Consider the following 7932-nt stretch of genomic DNA (forward strand, 5'->3'; position numbering starts at 1 on the left):
CCGGACATAATGAAAATAATTGGAATACTTAACCGTGGGCTGAAGGTCAATGCTGGGACTTCGGGGCAGACATTGACATTTATGCACGCTAATCGTGAGAAGGACGCGCCGCATTTACTGACGTTAGAAATATTATAACAATTTATATGCAATTCGGAATGGAGTCGACTTATTTAATCACTTGGAATTTCATGTGGTCATTCGAATCGAAAAAATACGATTGGTTTCGATTAGCAATTAAAATAATCGATATTGTTTGCACGCCAAACGACATATTCTCGTGAAATAAATTAAATATTTATTATGTTGAGGAAATTTGTTTATATAATAATGCATATTCGAATTTACTTATTATATATTTGTTTGAAAGAAATCGTAGAAATTATTAAAATCTATGGTATTGTGTAAATAATCACGCTAATTTTGCGTGTATGATTTTTTTATAAACATTATTTTTTTCTATTCATTCTATGAAAGAATATCTCGTTTATCCTTCATTTGCAATCTATTATTTAAAGGGGCAAATATCCGAAAAAGGAATCAGAAGTAATTCATTCTATAAGAATTCTCATGCAAATTTTTTTCACTCGCAGATCGAAGAACAGCAATGCCATTAAACTAGATGGACGATCGACACGCGGCATCTCGATCATTCTTTTCCTCTCTTGAAGGGGTATCGAATAGAAAGAGGGAGGTCTGGACAAGATAGAGCTGAAGAAGGGGAGAGAAAGAGGGGGAGACGGTATCGTTTCGAGTTCGCTCGAAGCGTCGCGAGTAGCTGCCAACGACTCGAGAAACAGAGGCCAGGTGCAAAGTGACTCTGGTAGAGTTCCTTGAAGAGGAAGAGGGAGGATGCGACCGGAGTAGTAAGACGGCGAAAGAAAGACAGCAAGATCGGGGAAGGAGGGCAAACAGAGTTCTCGCTCTCGCTATGTCGGACAGAAGTTTCTTGGAACACAATCGCACATAATACATATGCAGCAGTCTTGGTGAAGTCCGGTACCAGGTTTAGTCCTGGCGAATGAGTGTCCTCGGCCGAGAACAGACAGCGAAGGTGGACGTCGGGGATTGTGCAACATGGCCGATACCAACAAAGCCTGTTCGGCATCTCTTTTTTTCTCCACTTTACCGAAAACTTACGATTCGCGAATTGATAGTGCACAGAGATAGCTTAGATCGATATTTAAAAATATTTATCTGATTATGATATGATTTTGTAGCTTAAATGTGGATCGAAAAGACGACAACATACTCTCTTTCTATTATTATATTATCTCTCTCTCTTTATTATTCATTTTTATCTATTATCTATTATCAATTTTTAACTTGAAATTTACGAACGCGCATAAATCAGTGTTTATTCTCTCGATTTACTCGGCGCAAACTGCAAGTACAAGGATAACGCCCACGCGCGAAATAGCACCGGAAAGCGAGGGGACATTTTAACGAACACCCCTCGCTCATCGATCAAATCGCGATAATAATGCCGATCTTGTCGCGCACACGGCCGGAGAAGAATCGAACGTCGAGCTCGCGTCGAGGGACATCACGACGCTCACAGCCTGCGCGATTATCTCCCGACTTATCGGATACAATAACGGCGCGGGAAAATGTCCCCGGCATACGATCATGGCCTGTTAAAGGAGCTTTCTGCACCCGCACCCTCTCTATGGCACCCTATCTACATTTTGCAAGATAACACCAAATTAAATTAAACGATGCAACGAATCAGAGTGCAAACGATACTCCCTCGTCGAATCTCTTCCTATGACGAATGCGCGACGCCAGATTTAAAAATATTTCATCTCTAGGTGAAAATTTATTAAGGTATATATGGATGTTTCTTAATAAGTGTGAAAAATTTTAGAAGATGATTTTTTGTTGAAAATTAAGAAGGATTGTTAAACATATACTCCTACATTCCTTCCTGTGGAGTTACACTCCTCCAAAAATTAGGTTTTTATTTTTTTCTCAAATTTGGAACAAGTTAAAGAAATGAAATTAGGAAGTGGATATTTTCTACTATTAAAAAGGTTATTTATTAATATTTTTTTCAGCCTCTTATATTGTTATAACGGGATGAAACTAGCAATCCCTATTCAATTTTTTGTTAGAACTTTTTAATGTTTATATGAAAACCTCCCTTAATTTTCGACAAAGAATCGTCTCCTAAAATTTTTCGCACTTATTAAGAAACACCCTATATATTTTATTATGTATACTTATTAACGTTGTTTTTATTGGAGACATAAAATTAAAACCATAAAATGCAGGCATGATTTTTATTATAAAGCGATAATTAGATAATAAGAACAAAATGTTAAATAGTAAATTTTTCGTCAGTTATTGAAGTATAACATGAAGTATAACATGATTTGATAGAGAAATTTCTCTATTAAAGACTCTTGGTACAAAACTTTTGGACGATTAGGAATGCAATGTGTGCATCGACGGAGGAATAAGCAGATGCAGACGTTACAAAGATAAGTTTGCCCGTTCTAGAAATACAGATTTAACTGCCGGCGGCGTTTTATGACCAAGACATAGTTGCACATCTGCGACGTTTAAGTTCTCATCGTTCGCGTGTCCTATGCGGTGCCACCGGAGCGCAATGTATGTACGCATTTACGGCGTGCAAATTATAGTTAAGTCAAGAGAGACGGGCCAGAGTGTGCAAAATTCGCTCAGAAATATATCCGAAGCCGGCAACAGTCTTCTCTTCAAGTTCGAACGAGAGGATATCGAGTAAGGAATTCAACATAGCTACAAAAAATTGCTAATGAGTCATATAATACTTTTGAAATAAATCTTTACTTCAGGAAGTTCATTCATGAATTCTAGATAAGAACCCTCAATTTTAATCTCGCCAAGGTTTCACCCTGGCCGAAAGCAGTCACCAGCCAGCGGCATTAATCGGTATTAATATAATCGTTCCCCGAAATTTGCGGAGGCAGGAAGATCCCGGGATCCGCGGACCCAAGGGTCCAATTAGCCCAGGCCCGGCTCGGCCCGGCTCGGCTCGGCGCGTTCGCATCGACATCTAATTACCGGCCCGGGTATTGTGCGCGTTAATCAACGTTTTCGGAGGGGGAGGGTGGAAAAAGCGTGAGTGACGTAACGGCGAACTAATAACGCACAAATACGGGCCGGATATATCCGCGAAAGGTGAAGTAAACCCGCCGCACCGGCGCGGTAGCGGCGCGGCGGTTAATAGGACCACCCGTAGTCGCTACTCTAATACCGGTGCGATTAAATGCAGACAGGATATTAAACCGCGCGCTCCATACAGGCGCGACTGTAATACATTTTGACAATGCATCGCCGAGGCAATAAAGTAAAATCGTAAACCTCTCTTGCCACGCGCTTATCCGCGCTGGCTCGCACCGCGAGAAACCCACCGCGGCGGGGAAACAGTTTAGAAAACACTTGGCTCTATCGTTAGTGCGTTACGTGGCAGTGAACCGCGATACTTTGTCACCCCCCATAAACAATGTAGCCGATTCAATATAAAATTTCAGAGTTCAGCGGGTAAATAATATTCGACGGGGTTTTTTATTTCGGAAAAAATGCGGTCAATACTATTTCGAAAATGCTTATATGTATTTAATTGACATATAATTATTATGTTTTTTTTTTCACTCTTAGGACCGATAAAAATGAGAGGATATTTCGATTTCAAATGTTTTATACAGTGGGCATTTTTATACAAGACTTGATAAAAAAAAATAATTTACGTTGAATAATTTTAATTTTGCAATGTTGATGTTACTCGAACTTACTTGTCGGCTAAACATGAAAGATTAATACAACTCTGTACCTCAAATAATTTAATTTTAATGAGATATTTTTCCATCTTGGCAAAGATCATTTCTTAATTATTTCAATTTCGCATTAACCTGGGAGCACATTACGTCTCATGTATAATAATACATCTGTGTACTGGCGTTAATTATGTTTAATTTGTCGCTCCGTTCGCGCGTTTTTGGACAATAAGCGTAAAGTTTGGGACCTCTCACGAGCGGAACAGTGTGGACCCGCTAAATCGTTCGGTTCGCAGCGGCATAACTGAAATTCGAGCCGGCAGATCTAATGGTGCCAGAGGCAAATCATCACGTACGGGGCCCCTTTTCGGATCCCGCCGTCACGAAGAATAAAATCGAAGTCGCTAGCTCGTGAAAAAATCGTCGTATCGTGTTTCGAGCATTAGTTAACGCGCGTATCATCACAATGGCAACACGTGAATTTGCGATCTGCTCTTGTGCCGTCTCTCGACAGCTGACAATGTTAATTCTTTGCGCTCATAAATTTTTAACTCTGCATTTTTAACTTGCATCTAATTAATTTAACTGAGAAATATTAATTTCTCTGGTATTAATAGTATTTTTAGAAAAATACAGGGTGTTTCTTAACAGGTGTGAAAAATTTTAAGAGGTGATTCTTTGTCGAAAATTAAGGGGGGCTTTTCATATAAACATTAAAAAGTTTTAATAAAAAATTGAATAGGAGTTGCTAATTTCAGCCCTTTAACAATACAAGAGGCTAAAAAAAATTAATAAATAATCTTTTTTACTAGTAGAAAATATCCACCTAATTTCATTTCTTTAACTGTTTCCAAATTTGAGAAAAAAATAAAAACCTTTTTTACCCCCAATTTTGGAGGAGTGTCCCACAGGGAGGGATATAGGAGTATTTGTTTACATGAAAAACTCCCTTAATTTTTGATAAAGAATCATCTCCTAAAATTTTTCACACTTTAAAAAGCACTCTGGATAAATATCTCTAATATTTTAATTTGTAGCAATGTTTCTCCGAACATGCGCGAGATATCTGCAAGACATATTAAAAAACAATTTTTCACAAAATGTGAAAGTTAATAGTAATTTAATAGTAATTTGATTGTAATTTGTAACTTTACAAATTTTCTCTATCACTCGACGGTATTTCTGAGAGATTTAGGTATCGTTTCTCTTTTTCTCGCTCCTGCGTTTTTCGCATCAAAGATGCAGCGTATCGAGACCACTTACTGACACTGTGAATGCCTTTTAATTTTATTTCCTCGAGCGACGAGGATTTTTCTGAGAACGCTTAAGCAGAGAGCCACCGTCTATTTTAGCCTCGGGTAAAGATGCTAAAGCGTTAAACGGTGCGCGCTGACGAACGCCATGTAGAGATACCTTAAGATACGAAAGACGGGCTCTTTCTCTCCCCATGTGTGCGTACGTGTGTGATGCGGATGCCCGTGCGTCATTAACCGCGGACCGCAAATCGAAGCGGGTTTGGCCTAATGAAGCCGTCGCAAAGCAAGATTCCGAAAAGAAAAAAAAGACTACACTCGTCGCGCGTGTCAAATAAACGCCGCCGTTCCCACACATTTGCAACCATTGCAACGGTAAATCCGGTCTCTCTCATCTTTAAACGTCAATGCTCTTGGAATTCGAAGACTATCATGCTAAATGGCTTATACGTATTTCAATCGATACAAGACACAATTAATTTATAGTTGGAGATATTATTGAAATGCATAATAGTATCAGATAATTATGGGTCAATAAAAGTCAATAAAAATAGGCCAATAAAAGTACACACACAAGTTAATTCAGAAATTCCTATTGTAAAACAATAAAACAATAGGAACACACTCTTATAATATTATATTTAATTTTAATATTAACAACGAATATATAAAAAAAATATAAATTATTTAAATTAATAATATTATTGATATAAATATTTGATATATTATTTAATCTTAATAGTAGAACACATAATTTTCAATTCAAGATTAGAGTTTCTAATTAAAAAATATAATTTTTATAAGCAAGGGTGTGTTTTTTTGAAAACGAGAAAATTTATAAACTTTGGAAAAAGAAAAGGCTAAAGAGAATTTTTTACTTAGAAAAATTAATATTAATAAACATGTGTAAAACCATCTTCCCTCCTCGATTATTTCAATAAAATTATAAAAATGTAATTTTTTGAGCTAGCTTACTTTGTGTAAACAAATAAATAGATAGGAAAATCTTATTTGTTTCATAAATAACGATTGCGTGGGGCTTTTTTAATTTAATTTCAACGAAAAACGCACACCTTGCGTCCCTGACGCTCTCATCTCCCCGGCGTTTTAACCCGTGCACCGGTCTTCGTCGGGATATCGTCTGTAAGATGAGACGCACCAGAGAAGCGCACCCGATACGGTGGACTAATTGGCCGATAAATCAACCGCCGGCTTACCTTCCTTCTCTGGCTCCGCGCTCCTGACCTTCTAGATTCATAGGTAGACCATCCGGACGTGCGGTACACGTAGGCCGTGGGCCTGATTTCGAATGCGAGTTCGCCGAACAAACTGTATCGACCTCGGGGCTGACGCGTTGGATCTCGATTAAATCGTTGGAGCAAGTTTCATCCGCCGAGCGCTGCTCCGATTATTCGTTCCTGGACATAATATGCAAAATTGTATACAATTATAAATACCTTTTCACATAGAATACATGCTCGATAGTCGGTAGATTAATTTGTGTATAGCATTAACATCGTTGTTCTTAATTTTCATAATATTAATAAGAATCTAAAGAGAAAAAATATACTTTAATCCAAACCTCTTATATAAATATAAATATATATATATATATATATATATATATATAATTAATGGAGATAAAATTTATTACGCTATATATAGTTTAATGAATTTTTAAGTCATAGCAATAATTATTAATTAGATATGCTAACACATTTTAATTAGATAGGTATAGTATAATAGAGTTACGTTGTCAGTCAAGAAGCAATTACATTTATGTAACTTTTGACAGCAGTTGTTTCGCAGCTAACGGGTGAAATGCTTGATAAATAATTAAGATAAATAATGAGATCCGATAAATGGTAAGCGAGAACATTAATGACAGTGCGTAAATCGACGTAAATCTATCGAGCGCAGCGGGTCCAATTACAACAGCGCGTCAACAAATCGCGCGTCGCATTATTCACCGTCGACTCGTGCTCGCGTCTCCGAGAGAGGGAAGATCGCCGCGGGCACGTAGCTCCGGTAGCCCCGGTAGCTCCGCTAATTTGTGTCCGCGAGCGAGGCGAGGCGAGGCGAGACGAGACGCTCTCCTCGCCGGAGAGGAGCGCGTCGCGCCGATGCGATATCTTTCGTGCGAAAGCAGCGAGAATGTGAGAAGGTCCCGAGTGTCGGAACAGGTTCTCCTCGGTTTCCGGAGGCGCGGATCGGCGACGGTCGCCGGTCGGGACCGCAGGGGGGGGACAATGGTCGGACTACCGTCCCGTAAACCGCCACCACCACCACTACGTACGCGCGCTAATCGCATCGGGCGAACTTGTCGGAATTAATTGGTCCCACCAATTAACGCGCGCTCTCTCGGGCTGCTGTTGAGGATCGCGCCAAACGTCATTCGGGGTAGATCGGGACACTGTAGGAACTCCTACCGTCATCTCTACTTCGTATGGGTAATTAGAATCAATCTGTTGGTAAGAAAATTGAATTACCGAGAGTGTTTGAGAGTTTTGTAGTTTTATCGTCAGATGATAAATATATATATTGCAGCTTGTTCGAATATATTGCGCTAGATGGACGTAGATGTTGCGATTCATATGCTGCGGTTTCAGCAAAATCTTCGCGCCAAAGTTCACGTATTTATTGTCCCTTCGGCATCGATTATCATCGATTAATCAACAAGGTTAATTAATAAGTAATGGTAAATTGAGTGTGAAATGTAACAAAAGAATTAATATTCTAAGAAACACAGCTAAGGTAATCAAACTATTTTATACACATATACATTGATCGCAGCACACATTCCAACCTATAAAATCTCGATCGAGTTTGAATATCAATTTTTCCTTAAAGTAAATACAATATTACACCACTTTTCATGAAAATTGTCTTAATAACTCGACACTTTTTCGCTTAGGAAG

At 38.7% G+C, this 7932-nt stretch overlaps 1 protein-coding gene across 1 annotated transcript in view; it reads left to right on the top strand.

Annotated features, from left to right (window-relative positions):
- The window catches only part of LOC105248060, a 37350-nt gene extending 36317 nt beyond the window's left edge, over window positions 1–1033 (top strand). Inside the window, exon 4 of the mRNA XM_025414696.1 lies at window positions 594–1033. The gene's annotated coding sequence lies outside the window, so the exon portion shown is untranslated. The remainder of the gene's footprint in view (window positions 1–593) is intronic.
- Window positions 1034–7932: the final 6899 nt, after the last annotated feature.

This window comes from Camponotus floridanus, unplaced genomic scaffold, assembly GCF_003227725.1.
Source record: "Camponotus floridanus strain SB8 unplaced genomic scaffold, Cflo_v7.5 scaffold88, whole genome shotgun sequence".
NCBI lineage: Eukaryota > Metazoa > Arthropoda > Insecta > Hymenoptera > Formicidae > Camponotus > Camponotus floridanus.